This window comes from Leptonychotes weddellii, chromosome 11 (genome assembly GCF_054177405.1).
Source record: "Leptonychotes weddellii isolate Sample4059 chromosome 11, ASM5417740v2, whole genome shotgun sequence".
Lineage (NCBI taxonomy): Eukaryota > Metazoa > Chordata > Mammalia > Carnivora > Phocidae > Leptonychotes > Leptonychotes weddellii.
This window is the reverse complement of record NC_138379.1, coordinates 16,736,564-16,756,936: the sequence shown is the minus strand read 5'-3', so window position 1 is coordinate 16,756,936 and position 20,373 is coordinate 16,736,564.

Sequence of the window (20,373 nt, the reverse complement as noted above, 5' to 3'; positions counted from 1 at the left end):
TATAATTTGCAATCAATTACATTAACAAACATGGATCTTATGTTCCAACTATCAGGGCTCACGTTGATTGTTAGGTGAGAACTTACTACAGAAACCCTCTTATTGATACTGCATATTTGCCTAATTTGCTCATCTAGCATAAAAACCAACAAACAACAATAAACACCTGTACTTTGCTTTGTGGATAATTTCCTCCCAGTTTGAACATAGAAAAAAATAATAATAATCTGAGCAAGTATTTTGCTTTACCTCAACTCACCATCTAGTGGCAAAGTGGGTGAGTGCAGGCTTCCCATTCAGAATAACTTGTCTGCTTTCCAGACAAACATCTGTTCAATATTTACTCTGCCAGGCACAGTGCTGGGTACTGTACTAAGCAGAGGTGAATAAACACATACCTAGAAGAATAGTCTCTATTTCAAATTCTGTCCTCGGCACGATATTCAGAACATTGCTACAGCAAACAGTTTTTGAAACTGAGGTAGTGTTTATTACACCAGCCTCTGTGCTGATCACATTTCAAACGCAACATTATCTTTTTTTTTTTTTAAGATTTTTATTTATTTATTCATGAGAGACAGAGAGAGAGAGAGGCAGAGGGAGAAGCAGGTTCCCAAGGAGCAGAGAGCCCGATGCGGGACTCAATCCCAGGACCCTGGGATCATGACCTGAGCCGAAGGCAGACGCTCAACCATCTGAGCCACCCAGGCGCCCTCAAATGCAACATTATCTAATGACAAAACTTCAAGGTGATTATCATTGTTGCATTTTGTATCTGAGGAAGAAGTCTAGAGAGGCTGACACCCAAAGTATCCCAGCTGATCTGCCTGGCTATAAAGTCCTTGACCTTACCTATCACAGCATATGGCCTCTTATTAAATTGAAATTATAATCTATGGCTAGGTAATAATTTTTTTTTCTGAAAAATTAGCCAGAACTTTGCAAAACTGACAAATAAATAGTTATCACATAATCTTACTGGATTTCAGTTCCTGGAACAATGACACCTGGACCCACCTAGTTTCTAATCCAATATAGTTCAGGGGCTAACTCTTGGTGTCTGCACTTGGGAATAATAGCAGCAAGACCCTCAAAGAATGGGAACTTGAAAAAGTCAACAAATAATGATTGTGTTCAGTTCTCTATCCAAGTAACCTGCACTAAACAATGAATATATTGCTGGATTTAGAGACCAAACGTATCAGTTAAAGTAACAAAATCTAAGAGAATCTGAATGCATATCATTATCAGATATAAAACCACATTATAGACAACCCATAAAATTTAATATGCAGATGGAGTAATATATCTAGAAAAGCTGAACTCAAAGAGTATGAATTTGTTCATGTGTTTTGGGAGACATTAGGGCTACTTATAATATTCCAGTTCCCAGTTTTTTAAGGTATGGAATATGTTTGGCATATCCTGTGCTTTGAAGTCAGGCGTGACCGGTTAGCTTTCTTTAGCCAACAAAATCTGAAAGAAAGCTTTGTGTTTCATTTTTGAGAGTTAAGCAGTTAAGAGTTAGTGTACTGGGTGGCTCAGTGGGTTAAGCATCTGCCTTCGGCTTAGGTCATGATCCCAGGGCTCCCTGCTCAGGGTGGGTGTCTGCTTCTCTCTCTCCCTCTGCTCCCCGCCCAACACACACCCTCGCTTGTGCTTTCCCTATCCTCTCTCTCTCAAATAAATAAATAAAAATCTTAAAAAAAAATACTTAGTGCACAATTTACCTTACTGACACAATGACTGGGAAGGCTCTTGATGGTGGAGGCTCTCATCAGCCTCGGTTCCTGATGAGAACCATGATGACCAACATGGACATGAGATACCAGTGAGAAATAAAACTGCATTGTTTTAAACTACTGAGATTTGGAGGTGGCTTGAATGTCATTGTAAACAGCCTATGCTGGGAAAAAAAAAAAGCAATCCAATCTGATACTATTTAAGGCAGAGGATCCTGAGTGTGACCATTTCAGGTCAACCTGAGGAATGGAAATAATTTCATCTAATCACTGGGTACCATGAGCCATTCACATTGTCTAATTAACTCATCTTTATCTGATTATTCCTTACCGAAATGCCTTCCAATGAGAACTTTTCTGACCATGTAGTCTGCAGGAATATGGTACACTAACTGGCTAATATGAAACATCTGCTTTGCCTGTTAATTATATTTCTTCATTATTAAACTAACTCCTTGGCACCCCGAGTTATTCATCAGATTTCTGTTAGTTTGGTTAATGTAGCTCTGGCCCTGAGAGACCGACCACATGAGCATAGGCCCATTGGCTAAAATGGGTCTGGGGAGCCACACAATTGCTTCTGAGATGAGGGAGACAGACAGGGAGAGGGAGAGAAACTGTCTGACTATTTTGAACAAGATTCTTCTTTAAATTCTGCTCTCATGAGATGACCAACCAGCCCTTAGTCCTTCTTCCTCTGATGAAGCAAAATATGTTCATAAAACTATGTCTCCACTTTTAACCAGTGATCTTCAGACATTTATTTCTAGTTGAGAAGGCAGGTGGGAAAAAGTGAAAACAGGGGTGCCCCTGCTTTCCCTATTGTATTTCCAGATTGCCTCGTGTGCTTGGATATTTTGTTGAACAAATAACCTCCTCCATCAAATTGACAGGTCTTTTTTGGTTAACTTGTTTCCATAATAAATGTTCCATCACCTACATCTATTTTTATTAAACAAGGTGTGGTGAGGATGGAGGAAAGATTTTATAGTCAGTGGGCACTTCTTTTTTCAGCAGCTATTGTATTTTTAATTCATATTTTTATATCATGTTAGAATAATATGCACCAGATTATGAATGTCAGGCTTGTAATAAGATTGTTTTCTTTTGTCATCAAGCTTCATAGGAATTCATGGACAGGTTATACCAGTTGAGACCAACAAGTATTTGACAGCACCTGACTTATAAATTACTCAGTTCCTTCAGCTGTTGATTGATTTCTAGACATAAATAACAAAGGAAATGCCAGAGTAATAATTCATCCATTCTTTTTGGTCACGACTGTGTTTCAGAAACCTTACTTATTTTGCTTGTGTTCTGGCTGGACTTATAATGTATTTACTCTCTCACACACTGCCTTTGCTTTTGCTTTTTCGGATTATCATCCTGAGGAAGGAACAGCAAGAATCATAAATTCATGTGATGAAAGCCAATGCTCTATATACCCATGACCACCAATTCTGAACTGAGTTTGCTAGAAAAAAGCCAGCATAAAGTCTTGAAAAGAAAACAGCATTAATTAAATCCATCTGTCTTTTGAATTAATATTAAACTTTCAGCCTGATATTTAAGACCTTTGATGATATCGCTTTCATTTGTTCATTGCTTCCCTCCCTCCTTTGCACCATACTTTCCTCCTTTCTTATGACTCCCTCCTCCCTTCCCTCTTTTCCTTCCTTAATAAAATATTTATTAGTGTCTAATACATGCTTCTTAAGCTCAACTGGACTATTTATCATACTCTAATCATATTTCATTCTTTTCAACCTCTGTGCCCTCGCTCACATTTTCTCTACCCAAAACACTCTCTTCCTCTCGTTCTCTATGAACACTGTGAGTAGCCCCTATTCTAAAGCCATTCGATATATTTACTCTCCCACTAAGCCTTTAGCAAACACTTGAGTCTCTATGCAACTTTTGTACCTCTTTCCTATGGCATTTACCAAAGTCTTTATTATTTTAGAATTCTTTGTATACTTGCCTTTTTAATCCTTCTAGACTGTTAACATGCTGTTTATGGGAGAAGACTTTGTCTAATTCTGTCTGATGCACCTGCAAAGCCTTGCATAGAATCTAAACAAAACTGAAATAATGACAATAAATATTATGGAAAGAACACAACACTAGACAGCAAACACATCAGAGTTTGAGACTTCCCTCTAATTTATGGAGTTGAAATTTTGTGAAGAACATTTTGCATCTCAATTGCCTTGTGTATAAAGTGAAAATAACTACAGCTTTTTTGTCTCCTTGGAACATTTATAATTCCAAAATTTATGACTCCAATACATGCCTTCTGTTAAATGATTCAACATCAGATAAATCAGAGGATCTCACTATCATAGGTAGAGGCTTTAAAACATGCAAAGACAATTTTACAGACTCTCTGGATAAAAGATTTAACATATCAAACTTCTTTAATGTAATAATAGCGGATATTGAGCTCTTTTTTTATTGAGCTCTTCATAAATGGCATGTACCGGGCTCCATATTTTAGATGAGGCTCTCTAATCCTCACCAGAACAAATAAACAAAATCATGCAATGGTGGATTTTATTGTACCCACATTACTCGTGAGAAAATTGAAGCATAGGTAGGTTAAGGCATTTGGTCCATGCAGAGTCAAGATATAAACCATGTCTGATACCAAAGCCCATGCTACTTCTGCCAAATAAATTAAAACTTTACCTATTCTATCTATGTACATTAATTGGTATCAATAGATACTATATTACTGTGCATTTGTCTACATAGTAGGGTTTCCTGCATTTTTTACATAGTTCTTAATATATTCTAGATATAAATGTTTTTAAGTTTTATTTCATCCTTTTTCCCAATCTATGATCTTTTAACTTTCTTCACATTTCCCTAACATAACAAAATTCTTAATTTTTGGTGTAATCAAATAAATAAGGTATTTTGCCATAGTTTTGCTCTTTGGTGCTATTATGTTTATAAAAAGCTTTTCCTAGTGTTAGATTATAAACATGTGCTCATTTTCTAATGAATAAAACAAAACTTCATTTTGGGTTAAATATAACTTGGTTACATTTGTTTTAATACACTACCATCTTTATTCAGTAAAATTTTAATTATTTTGGTATCTTTATTCTTCCAAACGTGGCTGTCCTGCTTTGCATTCCCAGTAGCAATTAATGAGAGCTCTTATTCCACATCCTAATCAGCATTTGCTGTTTCCACTGTTTTAGATTTTGGCCATCCTACTAGTTGTACAGTTGTATCTCATTATTGTTCTAATTTGCAGTTCCCTAATGACATGATGTTGAGCATCTTTTCATGTACTTATTTGCCATCTGTATATCTTCTTTGATGAGATCTCTGTTCAGGTCTTCTGCCCATTTTTTAACAAGGTTGCTAGTTTTCCTCTTGTTGAGTTTTAAGAGTTCTTTGCATATTTTGACTAATAGTCCTTTTTCAGACGTTTCCTCTGCAAATATTTTCTCCCGGTCTGTGGCTTGTCTTTCCATTGTCTTGACTTCTGCACAGCAGAAGCATTTAAATTTAATGAAGTTCAGCTTGTCAATTATATCTCTCAGATTGTTTCTTTGATGTTATATCTAAAGAGTCATCATGATACCCAAGGCCATCTAGGTTTTCTCCTGTTATCTTCTAAGAATTTTATAGCTTTGCATTCTACATTTAGGTATATGATCCAATTTGAGCTAATTTTTTGTGAACAGTGTAATGTCTCTGTCTAGATTCATTTTTTTGTGGATATTCAGTCATTCCAGCACCATTTGTTGAAAAGACTATCTTGTAAATGGTAGTGTGTTTTAAACTGTAAATTTCAACCATTCATTGCAGATATATAGAAAAATGACTGACTTTTTTTTTTATATTAAACTTGTATTCTGCAACCTTGCCTTGTTTCTGATTTTGCAGGAAAGCTTTGAGGTTTTCACCATTTAAGCATGACGTTAGCTGTAGAGCTTTTGTAGATGTTCTTTATCAGGCTGAGGAAGTTCCCCTCTCTTCCTAGTTTACTGGGAATTTTTATTATGAATGGGTGTGGGTTTTTGTCAAATATTTTTTGTTCCGTATCTGTTGAAATGATCATGTGATTTTCTTCTTTAGTCTGTTGATGTGATGGATTACATTAATTGATTTTCTTTTCTTTTTTTTTAAGATTTTATTTACTTATTTGACAGAGGGAGAGACAGCGAGAGAGGGAACACAAGCAGGGGGAGTGGGAGAGGGAGAAGCAGACTCCCCACTGAGCAGAGAGCTTGATGCGGGGCTCGATCCCAGGACCCCGGGATCACGATCTGAGCCAAAGGCAGACGCTTAACTGACTGAACCACCCAGGCACCCCCATTAATTGATTTTCAAATATTGAACCAGCTTTTCACACTTGGGATAAATCTCACTTGATTGTGGCATATAATTCTTTTTATTAATTTCTGGGTTTTATTTGCTAGTAATTTGTTGTAGACTTTTTTTGTTGTCATTAAGGTGTGTCTTAGGACCTAGAATATAATCTATATTGACAAATGTTCCGTGTGAGCTTGAGAAGAATGTGTATCCTGCTCTTGTTGGATGAAGTAGTTTATGGATGTCCATTATAAACAAGTGATTTATGGTAAGGTTCAACTATGTCCTTACTGTTTTCTGCCATTTCTTAGAGAGGAGCATTGAATTCTCCAATTATAACGGTGGATTCATGTATCTCTCCTTGCAGTTCAATCAGTTAGGCCTCACTTTTTATGGCATTCTATTGTTAGGAATATACACATTAATAATTGTTATAGCTTCTTGGAGAACTGACTCCATTGTTATGTAATGTCCCTCTTTATTCCTGATAACTTTCATTGTTCTGCACTGTCTAAGATTAATACAGCTACTCCCACTTCCCTTTGATTAGTGTTAGTTAGCATGATATATCTTTCTTCATACCTTCACATTTAATCTTATGTATTTTTATATTTAAAGGGGGTTTCTTGTAGACAACATACACTTGGGTCTTGTTTTTGATTCACTCGGATAATTTCTGTGTTTTAATGGTATGATTAGACCACTGACATTTAAAATGATTATTGATAGAGTTGAATATATACCATATTTATTAATGATTTCTATTTGTGCCTTTGTTCTTTGTTCCTATTTTTCTTTTCCACTCTTCTTCTGCCTTTTTTGGTCTTAACTGAGCATTTTATATGATTGCATTTTCTCCCCTTTCTTAGTATGTCAATTATACTTCTTATTTCGTGGTTGTCCTAAATTTTGCAATATATATTTGTAATTAATCCAAGTCCAATTTCAAATAACATACCACTTCACAAGTAGTGCAAATATTTCATAATAATAAAATAATCCTAATTTCTTCCTTCTTTTCCTTCTATTATTGCTAATAAATAAGCATACTTAAGCATACACACACACATACATGCATGTATATGCAGGTATACATGTATATATATATATATATGTGTGTGTATATATAATCAAACATGCCATTGCTATTATTTTGAAGAAACTATTCTGTTAGGTTAAGAATAAGAAAAAATGAAAGATTTTTATTTTACTTTTACTTACGCATTCTCTAATGCTCTTTCTTTCTTATGCATATTTGAGTTTCTGACCTATATCACTTTCCTTCTCTCTGAAGAACTTCTTTTAACATTTCTTGCAGGGAATGTCTACTGGCAAAAAAGTCCCTCAATTTTTGTTTGTCTGAGAAAGTCTTTATTTAGCCTTTATTTTGTAAGGATAATCTCACAGGAGACAGAGTTCTAGGTTGTTGGATTTTTTTCTCAACATTTAAATATTTCATTCCACTCTCCCTGCTTACATAAATTCCAGAGAAGTCAGAAATAATTCTTTCCTTTGTCTATAGGTTAGGTGTTATTTTCTTCTGGCTTCTTTCAGGATATTTATCTTTTATTCACTGTAGTTTGAATATGATATGCCTGGGTGTAGTTTGGGGGGGGGGTACTTATCCTGCTTGGTTTCTCTGAACTTCCTGGACCTATAGTTTGACATTAATTTGGGAAAATTCTCAGTAATTATTATTTCAAATATTTCTTCTGTTCATTTATCTTTCTTCTCCTCTAGTATTCCTATTACATATATATCCCACATTTTTTGGATATTCTGTTCCTTTTTTATCTTTGCTGTTTTGTTCTGGAAGTTTCTATTGACTTATCCTCAAGCTTAGAGATTCTTTTCTGAGCCACTTCTAGTTTAATGAGACTATTACAGGTATTTTTCATATCTGTTACAGTATTTTTTTATCTCCAGCATTTTTTCTTCTTAGAATTTTGATCTCTCTGCTTACATTGCCCAGATTTACTTACATGCTGCCTATTAGAGCCCATTATCTACCCATTAGAGCCCTCAGCATATTAATCATAGCTGTTTTAGATGAATGGTCTGAAAATTCCAACTTCCTTGTCATATCTGAGTCTGGTTCTTACACGTTTTGTCTCTTCAAACTGTGATTTTGGCTTTTGTATGCTTTGTAATATTTTCATGATAGCTTGATATTATATACGGGGTTAAAGAACTGCTGTAAATAGGCCCTTAGTGATTGGTGGTAAGGAAAAGGGGAAGGGATGTATTCTATAGTTCTATGATTAGGTCTTAGTTTTTAATGAGTCTGCCCTTGGGCTGTGAACTTGACAAGAACTTTTCAGCCCCTCTCTCCCGTCAATGGGCCAAGATAGCTGTAATGGAGCCGGAGTTGGGTATTTCCCTTTCCCCAGATCAGTTAGGCTCTGATAAAACTCCAATAGTTTAGACTATGATAAAATCATTTCTTCTGAGACTAAGCTTTAAAAAACAACACAAAACAAAACAAAAAAACCCCAGACAAACCACAGAATGATCTCGTGCATTTCTCTAAATGGTTACCTTCCCCTCTCCCTGCAAAAAGCACAAGAGGATTTTTCTCCAATATTTGCTGTAATAATCTGATCAAGTTCCTGGAGATAAAATTTGCAAAAGTGTGGAGGCCCTTCTATAACTGGGATGCTCTGGAGTTTTTAATTCCCAGACTTGTCCACACTGAGCCTCAAGAAATGTGTTACTTACAGTTGATGTTTTCCTATCCTGCCACTGGTTCTCACACAGATGTCTTCTCTTGAGTTTCTGCTATGGTAAATTGTGATTATCTGTATTTTTCTCTTTGTCTCTCCAATTTTAGAGCCAGTGGTTTGCCATGTAATCTCATTTTTCTGAAGGATCTAAGAAGAGTTATTGACTTTTCAGTATGTTCAGCTTTTTACTTACTGTTAGATGGATGGTTCTGTGTTTCTTGCATGTTGAACTTAAAACTGTAAGTTCTTACTTTTTTTTAATAAATATCTTAGTTTAGAATAGATTTAGATTTATAGAATTGTTGCAAAGATAGGATATAGAGTTTTCATATACTTCATGTCCGGTTTCCCCTATCGCTAACATCTTACATTAATATGGTATGTTAAGGGGTGTCTGGGTGGCTCAGTCATTAAGCATCTGCCTTGGGCTCAGGTCATGGTCCCGGAGCCCTGGGATCAAGCCCTGCATTGGGCTCCCTGCTGGGCGGGAGGCCCGCTTCTCCCTCTCCCACTCCCCCTGCTTGTGTTCCTGCTTTAGCTGTCTCTCTCTGTCAAATAAAAATAATAATAATAATAATAATAATATGGTATGTTAGTCAAAAGTAATGAGCCAGTATCAACACATTATTATTAAATGAAGTCAATACTTTATTCAGATTCCCTTAGTTTTTACCTGATTTCCTTTTTCTGTTCCAGGATCCCATCCAGAATACCACATTATATGTAATCATCAAGTCTCTTTAGAGGTCTCTTGGCCGTGACGATCACTACTACATTTTTTATTTGTCTATTATTTTGCTTAATTTATGAACATTCTCCCTTATGTCCCTATATATACTTTTTTAATTAATTTAAATCATTGGTTTCTTTTTTTCAAATTTATGTAATAAATATTGCTCTAATGTTTTCCTTTACTGGTTGTACTTCCCAAGCATCTGGTTATTTTGGTGAAAAATCTGGATATATTGGGTATAAAGGAGTAGCCGAAGCCAAGGCCCTAGTAGTCTGTGTTCTTCTTGTGCATTTAAGGAGGTGAGAGGAGATGTACCTCAGAGCTTCTGTCTGCCACCTCCTTTGCTGCCTTTCCACTAGACAAATAATATGATCAGGGAATCCTCTTTAAACCCTTTGAACATCAAGCTAGCTGAAGGAGGAAATATTCCCTTTAGACTATAATATACCATGGCTGGGGATGTGGAAGGGGGAGGAGTGTTGGAGGGGACAAAACATCCACATATATTCCCATAGGTTTGAGCTGGGCTTTAGCATCATGGACACCAAGTAGCCCAAGCAATTGCTACTGACCATTGACTCTCTGGGGCATCAGGGCAGCCAGAAATCCTCAAGTGGTGAGGGGGCAAAAAAGACCTTCAATACTCTCCACAACCTCTCTGCTCTTGGTATCCCACCTCTAATCCTGCAAGGTTGTCACTTGCCACACATCAGTTCATACAAGTGGTTGGTATCCCCAGGGATTTTGCACAAAAACCCTTAGAGCCAAACCTTCTTCCCTGATCTGTTGTTTCTCTGAGGTTGTTTGGAAAAAGGGAGCCACAGTTTGTGCTAGTTCTCTGTATTTACAGGAAGCAATGGAGGCTCAGGAAGTCTAAGGTCCTGAAGCTAGTGAGAAGTAGATGTAGGATACAGACTAATATCAAAGGACACAAAAGCCTATACACTTCCCACTTTCCAAACAGCCTTTTACGCGTATAGGCCCAGATGTCAAACACAGCACAGATCCCTGGAGTACTGAAACTACTGTGAAAACCAATTAAGTCTTGTGGGTGCACTGTATATCTGAAATGGGACTTTGATGGACAACCATCCTGGCAGGGGACTTACAAAATTTAATGGCAATTTAAAGAGAATAAAGAGGAATAACTATTGTATCTCTTTCTCTTATCACTCATTTATTCATTCATTAACTCACTCATTTATTACAAACTTGCTAAGAACTCTACACATTGAATATAATATAATGAGAAAAAAACAGACATATTACCTACTTTTAGGGAGAATTTTTCTATTTTCTAGTAGGGGTAGTCAAATATAATTCTCATATGTAAGTAATACTCATCCATTAAAAGTATATGGTTGCTACTCAATTGTACCTATGAGAGCTACAGATCTATGTTCTCACACATACTCAATTTAGCCTAATGAGAGGTAACATAATACTTGGAACTCACTGGGGACAAACTGCTAAGTAGGGAAAGATGATCTTCAGTACTCTCCAGAACTCTCTTCTGTTCCTACAATAATTGATCTATGCTCTTTTTGTACTCTATTGATTATATAAATAACAAAATTGATATTAAGTCAAGACAGACCATCCAGACTTGATTAATTTTCCAAAACATTTGCCAAAGAAATAAATCTCTAAGTTGAACATTAGAAAAATATTGGGGGTGGGGTGCCTGGGTGGCTCAGTCGGTTAAGCGGCTGCCTTCAGCTCAGGTCATGATCCCAGGGTCCTGGGATCGAGCCCCACATCGGGCTCCTTGCTCAGCGGGGAGTCTGCTTCTCCCTCTCCCTCTGCCTGCCTCTCTGCCTACTTGTACTATCTCTATGTCAAATAAATAAATAAAATCTTTAAAAAAAAAAAAAAGAAAAATATTGGGGGTAAGATGAGGTCAAAGTTCCTTTGCAGTTCCCAGACATTATGTACATTGAAGACCAAGCCAGCAAGCTTATCTTGCAAAGAAATGAAAGTAGATCCAAACAAACGAACAAACAAAAATCATCCTGATTTTTCTTTGCTGTGGAATTATAAATTATTGATTAAAGGGGACAAACTGCTTGGAAATGGATGCTAGCAGATAAGAAAATAAAATCACTTGTAACAGTGGGCTCTAGGATTATGTGCTTAACACATTTCTCTCTCACTGGCTTATCAGGCAACCAAAAAATTAAAAAGCAATTTGCACTGGAAACAGAGAGACACTCTCTGATGGTTACACTCCATGCAGCACTCCAGAAAAGCCAATAAAACCAATTACCGGGCAGTTGTGTTGCTCATTAGATAATCAGCATAAGCAAATAACATGGTCCAGAATCAATCACCTGTTTCTCCTATAAGTATAGGGAGCGTGGCATGTGGATAAGGAGGAGCCATCCAGGACAGGACCGGCTCTTCTGGGTCAGTTTCTGAAAGCAGCTGTTATTTTACATGATGCACACACATAAATGTGTTCATATGAGAGGCTATCAAAATTCCCTCACTAGCACATTGAAAGGTATAAAAAGGGAAGAGAAGAGGAGAAGAGCTCCATCTATAAATCTGTCATAATAGCTTCCATGATGTAGTAAGCACAGGCAAATAATGGTTCTAAGAGCTGAGAAATGTTAATAAGAAATAAAGGAATTTTTATTCTTAAAAAAGAGTAAAAAAAAAAAGAAAGAACAAGAGGCAGAATTCTCCAGTTTGGATGCTTATCGTGGTCAGGCAAAGCACCCTCGAGCAGGGGCTCAGGACAGATCACCCCACATCACAATTTAAACACACACACACACAAAGTTTCTCCTTCCCAATATAATATGGAAGAGGCTTCAAGGGGAAAATGATATAACTGTCTTAAATATGATCTAACCCATTAAATCAGTGTTTCTCTACTGGTGTTGATTTTGTCTCCCACCTCCTGGGAACACTTGATAATATCTGGAGATATTACTGGCTGTCACAACTGAGGAGGATGTTATTGGCATCTAGTGGGTAAAAGCCAAGGATGTTGCTGAACATTCTATGATGCACAGAACAGTTCCCCTCTAATAAAAAATTATTTAGTTCAGGGGCGCCTGGGTGGCTCAGTCGTTAAGCGTCTGCCTTCGGCTCAGGTCATGATCCCAGGGTCCTGGGATGGAGTCCCGCATCCGGCTCCCTGCTCAGCGGGAAGCCTGCTTCTCCCTCTCCCACTCCCCCTGCTTGTGTTCCCTCTCTCGCTGTGTCTCTCTCTGTCAAATAAATAAATAAAATCTTTAAAAAAAATTATTTAGTTCAAAATATTAGTAGTGCCAAAGTTGAGGATCCATGAAATATATGATAGTAGACAAAAATCAGCTATTTGTGAAATATAGGTCACTGTTTTATTTCATCACACCATATAAGAATCTCAAACTTTCATTAATAGGTATTAGAAAGAAATCTTAAGATGTCATAGCTCGGGTAAAGATCCAACACGGACAAGGGGGCCTGGTCAGATTGTGTCCCCTCTCAACTTCACAGAATAATGCTGTGCCATAATCATCAACATTTCTATTTTAACAAAGGAAAAGAAAACTATTCCTTTTGATCAAATTGGAGAAGATGCTGTAGAGAAGTCACAGTTATCTTACCACTGAGATCTTTGCCCTGCTTCCTCTAGAGCTGAACACTTTAATACTTCAACAATCAGGAGCACACCATCGTTGGTGAAATTTAAAGGGGCTCATAGACACTTCTTTCTTTTTTACAAAGTGATGTCTTTCATCAAGATAATTGGCACAAAATTAAAATGGTCAATAAGCCCTCTGATTCAGTCATTAATTCATCTCTCAAGATAGGTATTGACCTACTACATACCAGACATTTTGCTAGGCACTGAAGCATTGGTAAGAAGACAAATACCATTCCTTTCTTCCCAAAACTTACACTTATATGATCTGTGTAGGGGACAGTGTTCACAGATAAGTAAACAAAATTCTTGTGGTAGGAAGAATAATCTCCCCTCCACCATTAAAAGTTCACTTCCTAATCCCCAGAACCTGTGAATATTTATCTTCCATGGTAAAGGAGAATTTAGATGGTAGGTAGAATTAAGGTTGCTATTCAGCTGACCTCACCATAGGGATTAGATTGTCCAGATGGGCCTACATGTAATCAAAGGATTTCTAAATATGGAAGAGAGAAGCAGAAGAGGAAGAGACAAGAGTAAGAAGATGTGAGAAGGATTTGACCTTCTCACTGGCTCTGAAGATGGAGGAGGAATGAAGGCAGTCTCTAGAAGCTGGAAAGGGCAAGGAAATGGATCCTCCCCTAGAGCCTCAAGAAGGAATACAATCCTGTTGACATCTTGATTTTAGTCCAATGAGAGCCATGTTAGAATCTTACCCTCCAGAAATGTAGGATAATAAATGTCTGCTGTTTTGAGCAGTGCGTGTGCAGTGATTTGTTATAGTAAGAGGAAACAAATACAAATGCCAACTGCTGAGGGAGAAATGCAGAGATACACCTAAGCAAGGCAAAAGTATGAGGCATATGCATATGCATCTGTGTGTGGCAGGGGCTGGGTGGGGATTTCATTCAGAAAAAACTTTCCCAATTAATTAAATTTTGAGCTGGATCCTCAAAGATACATCCATGTTAGTCTTTGGAGAAGAGTAGAGTTGTGTTCTAGGCCGAAGGAATAGAAGTAAAGGCTTAGAAGTAAATGAGGTTGTGCTTCTGGTGAACCATGACACGTTGTTCATGTAATAGAGAAAAAGAAATGCACATGATGAGAGAGAAAGCAGGAGAGATGGTCAGATGGCTGAGCATTCTGGGCCAAGTTCCTGAGTCAGGATTTGCTTAAAAAAAAATTGTCAACAATGACTTTTAAATAAATGCCATAGTCTAATATTGCAGGGAAATGTACTCTGGTTACTGGATGAAGAATGGATTGGAGAGAGACAAAAATGGAATTAAGGAGACCAATTTGAGGCAATTGCAGCAATCCCTGGGAAACTGGTCACCCACACAAGGCCAGGGCATTGGAAATAGACAGACATAGCTGTGCTAAGGTAGAATCATTAGGAATTGGTTAAAACATATAGACAAACAACTAGGTGTTGATGGGGAGAAACAGGTGGTGGGGGGAGGCAAGAATGAAATCCAGGTGTCTAGCTTCAAAAACTGAGTGGATGGGAGATTCTTTCTCTGGAACAGAGAAACATGAATAGTGGGGGATTTCATTCAGAAAAAAAATACATTGGTTTTAATCATGTTTGTGTTGTAGGGTCTGAGGACTCTATGGGTGGACTAGAATGCCAGCAGAGTGATTTGTAGGCCCCCATGGCTCCATAATTCTTACAGTTTCAAATTCTGTTGGGACACTGCTAGTGTCTGAATTCCATTAGTACCTAGGAAGGTGGTCAAGGGCAGACTGGTTCCCTGATGACTCACCTCTGAGCTTGGCAGTCTGTTTCTTTTAATCTTGAAACTGGCCTTAGGATCACAAGAAGCAGTTGTTAATATAATATAGAAACAAAGAAGGAAACAAAATCCATCTTTTAATGGTATTCTAAGTCAAAAACTTCTCTAAAAATCATGAGCTGTAGAATCATACAAATTTCTGCTGTTTTACTCACACACAGAAGTGGGTATCAAGGTTTGACTAAGACTTGTGTGAAAAAAAGATTGGAGGCTGGATGGGGGGAGAAGGAGAGAGAATCCTTTTCCTAAGACAGTTGAATAGAGAAAAAGATTCATTTTCCTAAAAGTTTCTTAAATAAAATATACCCTTGCAATGACTTTGAATAGTCTAGGTTCTGACGCATAAGTATACATTTCCAACTTATTAGTGATTTGCAAACATTGTTCACCTGTGGCTGGATTTATGAGCCACAGAACATTTATACATGAATTTGTTTCTGACTGCCAGCAGATCCTAGTGAGCCACAGGACTAATTCCAACCCCCTTGCATTCTTCTAGGTGTGGGCTGCAGATGTTCTGTTTCATTGTTCATAATATGTATTCATAAATATATATGTATGCAGAGACTTGAAAATTTGGAACCTGTTTTATTATTCAAAACATATTCAATATTCCTCTAACCCTCGTCTCTACCCAACATCACTCTTTTTACTCCTGTCTTTTCCTCACATGTATATAATCAGCTTCCTTCCATTCTTTTCCCACCTGATCTTGTCTATATTGAGCCGAGGAATTTTTAACCTCTATGGACCCCAATCTTGCTCATTTTCCTTTTCTTCCACCTGAATTTGTATTCTGACATGGTATTTATTTTTATCAAACTTTATCTAGGAGAGTGGGAAGAACATATATTAGATTTAAATACAGTTTCCCTCACTTCCTACCTACGTGACATTGGCAAAATTATGTAACTTCTCTAATCTCAGAGTCTTTATTTGTAACATGGGGGTAATACTACCTACCGCTTCAGTAGATTTTGCAGATTAACAACATGCCCTTTCTTGTTTTACAAAGGATTTAAGCAGAGAGTTAGCTCTCCTCCTTTTATTCTTAGTTCTGGAGTGATTTTTCTTCTCAGAATATAGCTGAGTATGGAAATGTGTGCCATGGTCCACCTTATATTGCAGTGGATGTGCTCCACACTGATAACCACTACACAAATATGTGGCAAGAAAAATAGAGAGAAGAAAAAAAACATAGTTTTACTTAACATGTTTCCCTTCCTATATAATTCCAGATACACAAATACAAGAACCTACTACTTTCAGGCTCAAATCTTCTACTGATTGTCCTGATGCTTTTAGAAACCTAAGCAAGGGCGCCTGGGTGGCTCAGTTGGTTAAGCGACTGCCTTCGGTTCAGGTCATGATCCCAGGGTCCTGGGATCGAGTCCCGCATCGGGCTCCCTGCTCTGCGGGGAGCCTGCTTCTCCCTCTCCCACTCCCCCTGCTTGTGTTCCCTCTCTCGCTGTGTCTCTCTCTGTCCAATAAATAAATAAAATCTTTAAAAAAAAAAAAAAAAAGAAACCTAAGCAAAAACTAAAACACATTTCCAAGGAAATTCTTAACTGAAATAACTTCAACTTCGCCTGTGAATTTATGTGGGTGTTAATCATCTTTAGGATATATACCTGACATGATCTTTTAAAATCAGTAACAGGGGTGACATCTGTCCCATCGAATTTCACTAGCTCACATTCTTATCTGTGTTTTACTGAAAAATAAGTAGAAGAGATTACTTAATGCAACCTGTCCCCTGAGCTTCCTTTCACATCCATTCTAGGTATGTGTGCAAATCTGTGGTTTGGGAGCCTTCTTCTTTCTCAGTGCCTTCCTGCAACACAGCATAGTCCCAAACTTCTTCCCGGATAGCCTTTCAGGAAAATAAGAATTTGGGGTACCTGGTGAATAATTTCCATTCCAAGACTCAATCACTTTCCATAGAAACTTTTACTGTAAAGGGCCAGTTCTTAAATATTTTAGGATTAGAAGGCTATACAGTTTTTGTAGCATCTACTCATCTCTGCTGTCACAGCACAGAAGCATCTATAAATAAAATGGAAACAAATAGGCATGGCTGTGTTCAAATAAAATTTCACTTACAAAATAGCCAGATTTAGTCTATGGGCCATAGTTTGTCAACCCCTACTCTAGATTACATGGGGTGAATTTCTGTGCTCGGATAGTTTCCCTTTTAACAGGTCATGATTAAGATGCAATATCAAAATGCCAAGCTCAAAATGCAATTAAGGAAAATGTCCAGTAGATGAGGGATATTAGGAACAGGAGAAAAACAGACACAAAATTCTGACTGCAACTGTAAAGTGAGTATGTCTGTAGGCTAAGCACCCTGCAGGGGAAGCACTGGGATCTCTCTCAGATTATCTCTGGTGGAGAATCAATCCTTTTTCCAATCCATTATGTATTAGAAAATACAAAATCATGTACTTCATAGCAAATTGTTTTTTTAAAAAATCTTAAATATTTCATTTTCTGCACCTATCTCAGTATGAACCAGTAGCAAACAGAACTGGCAGAGGTCCATGGAACATACTCTAAGGATGGGAAATGATGTGTTAGAAGGAAAGTCTCTGACTGGATGTGTTTCTGCTGTAAAGTCTTTATCATCCTTTTTCACAGCTTATCTGCTGCATTCCTTGGAAATAAAGACACGCATTATCCTAGCACCCAGGGTCTGTCACAGTCTGGACCCTGCTATGTTGTCTTGGCTGTGCCCTCCTCTGCATCCACACAGGCTGACTTCTTGTACCCAAATGCACCTGCTTTCCCACATTTTGCCATTGCCCATGCTGTTCCCCAGCTCTGTACTGCTTTGGCAAGCCCATCTTCAGTGTCCTTCAAAACTCCTCCATGATGTCATGTTTCCTCTCCACTGGATGCAATCTGGTCCTCCACTGGATATCCATAACACATTGCATGCTTTTTCTCTGACTATTCCTGCTTTAAATAATATTGTGATACTCTCTGTATGTGCCTTCTCCTAAGACTGGATAGTGAGTTTTTAGAACTTGAGCTGTCTTTTATATATAGGACTCAGAGTACCTAACGCAGTGTCTTTTATAAAATAGGGGATCCTTACAAATGAGTCCGTGAATGAATGACACTGAACGCACTCCTTAAATATTCTCTCTCATGGATCCTCTTTGAATGTTTTTAGAATTTCTCCTCTGTACCTCTGTCCTTTCTGTCTTACACTTAGGACAAGGAGACTTACCAACAAGAGATATTGAGCATCTAAAACCACAGCACACAGCAGTCTATGGCATCAAAAGCAAACCAAATAGATGCATGACTCATTTATAGAATTTGCAAAATGGAGCCTAGAGAATGAAAATGCAATTTATGGCTCATTTATACCATTCTGAATGTCACTGTAAGACAACATTTCATGGAGAAGGAAGCCAGCCATGATTAGCATTCAGTTCAGCCACAGCCCATGACAACTGTTTGTTTCCACTGTGATCTGTAAGACTTTGCTTTAGGATGAAAACTTAATTGGATATACTGAGGGAAAGAGCTGCCATTGGTAAGTGAGTAAAATTTTATCATGTCCAATAAAGTTACATACTTGCAAAATTATGAAGCCAAGTTGGTATTTACCCTGCAAATAAATATAATTCTGAATAAAAAAAAAAACTGACAAATGTAAGCTGTGTTAGTGACACATGGGGAAAAATATAGCCAAAGAGTCACTCACATATTGTATTATTATTATTACATATGAAACAATTTAGGAGTTTTATGACCATGCTATGTTTTATTGGTTTGCCTTTATATTTAATACTTCTCATGAATGTATTTTTGGGGTATGGTTCAAATTTATTTCATCAATATAGAACTCCATTTTGGGTAAATATGTTCACTGTAAAAGCCAGAAACTGTGAATATGCCTTGCCTCTCATGGTCTGCCCCCCGACTCCCATGGTATTAAGGAAAAAGCCAAGGAAAGGCAGATGGACATTCTAGAGGACAGGCTTCTTGCTAGTCCATGCATACTGCTTCTGCTAAAGAACACTTCCATGATAGCATCTGGAAGGAACAGATCAAATACTCTTTTTTCTTGATCTCTTTCATGTCACCACGGATGACACCATTAATTTCTAGAAATTAATATAATCCTTTCTTTTGATCACTTTAGCTATAAGAATGGAACTGTCTACATGTGGGAAGCTAAGCAAAGGGTCTGGTTAGTTAAGGGCCAGAGGCAGTGTAATGGTCTTCTTTGTGTGTCAACATGGCTAAACTACAGGCCAAATTACTCAATCAAACTGATCTAGTTGGTGCTATAAAGGTATTTAGTAGATGTGATTTAAGTCCAAAATCAGTAGACTTTAAATAAGGGAGATTATCCTGGATGATCTGGGCGGGCCTGATTCAATCAGTTGAAAGGCCTTCAGAGGTGAACTGAGGCTCCCCTAAGGAGAAGAAATACCTACTGTGGACTGCAGCCTCAGCCTGCCCTCCCTGATGGCCTGCTTTAGGGATTTCGGACTTGCCTACACAGCCCCCACAACCACATCAGCCAGTTGCATGCAACACATCTCGCGATACGTATCTCTTAGAGGCTCTATTTCTCTGGTTGAATGCTGACTGATAGAAGTAAACCAAAGGACCGAGGATTGTGTTACAATACATGGAGGAGACAGCTGGTGAGCAGGAGAAACCAGTCTCTGTGGAGCATGAATATCAGCAAGCAGAGCAGTCATCTAGCCCTACAGAAAACCACTCACATTCCCAAACCCTCAACTTTAGTGCCTATGAGTCCCAGTCCTATTCCATCCCCTTGAGATCTTGGGTGTCTCCTTGAATTCTTTATTGTGTTAACTTGAATGTTGTTTGTTGTAACCAAATGGCCTTGATGAGAGCAATTATCATGTGCCTGGTACATTCTAGAAAAGGGCAAAATTGACACATTGTTTGAGACAATTATTTTTCTGTTAATTCAACATATATTTATTATCTATAATTTTAAGACACACTGTCATGGGTGCAGTGAAGACACAAAGATGAATCTGGCATGTCCAACTTGCTTTCAAAACTTTATAGTCTGGTATGGAAATATCTGTCCATAAATATCCCCTTTTCACAACTAAAGGAGGCACATGGAGTGGGCTAGGCCTATAGCCAGAGAAATGGGAGTTCTGAGGTGGCTGAGAAGATCAAGAGAGGCCCCTTGGGGAGTAGGGCATTTGATCCCTCCCAGGCCTACCATGTGCTGGGGGGCAAGAATACAAAAGGAGAGGCACATAGGTCTACATCAAATCTAAATTAACCATATTGTCTCTAGACAAATATACTTTTGCCACAACATGCCAATTAACAAAATGATGGACTCCTGGAGCTTCATGCTCCTTTTCTTCTTATCTGTGGTACCAGCTTGCGGCAGGAA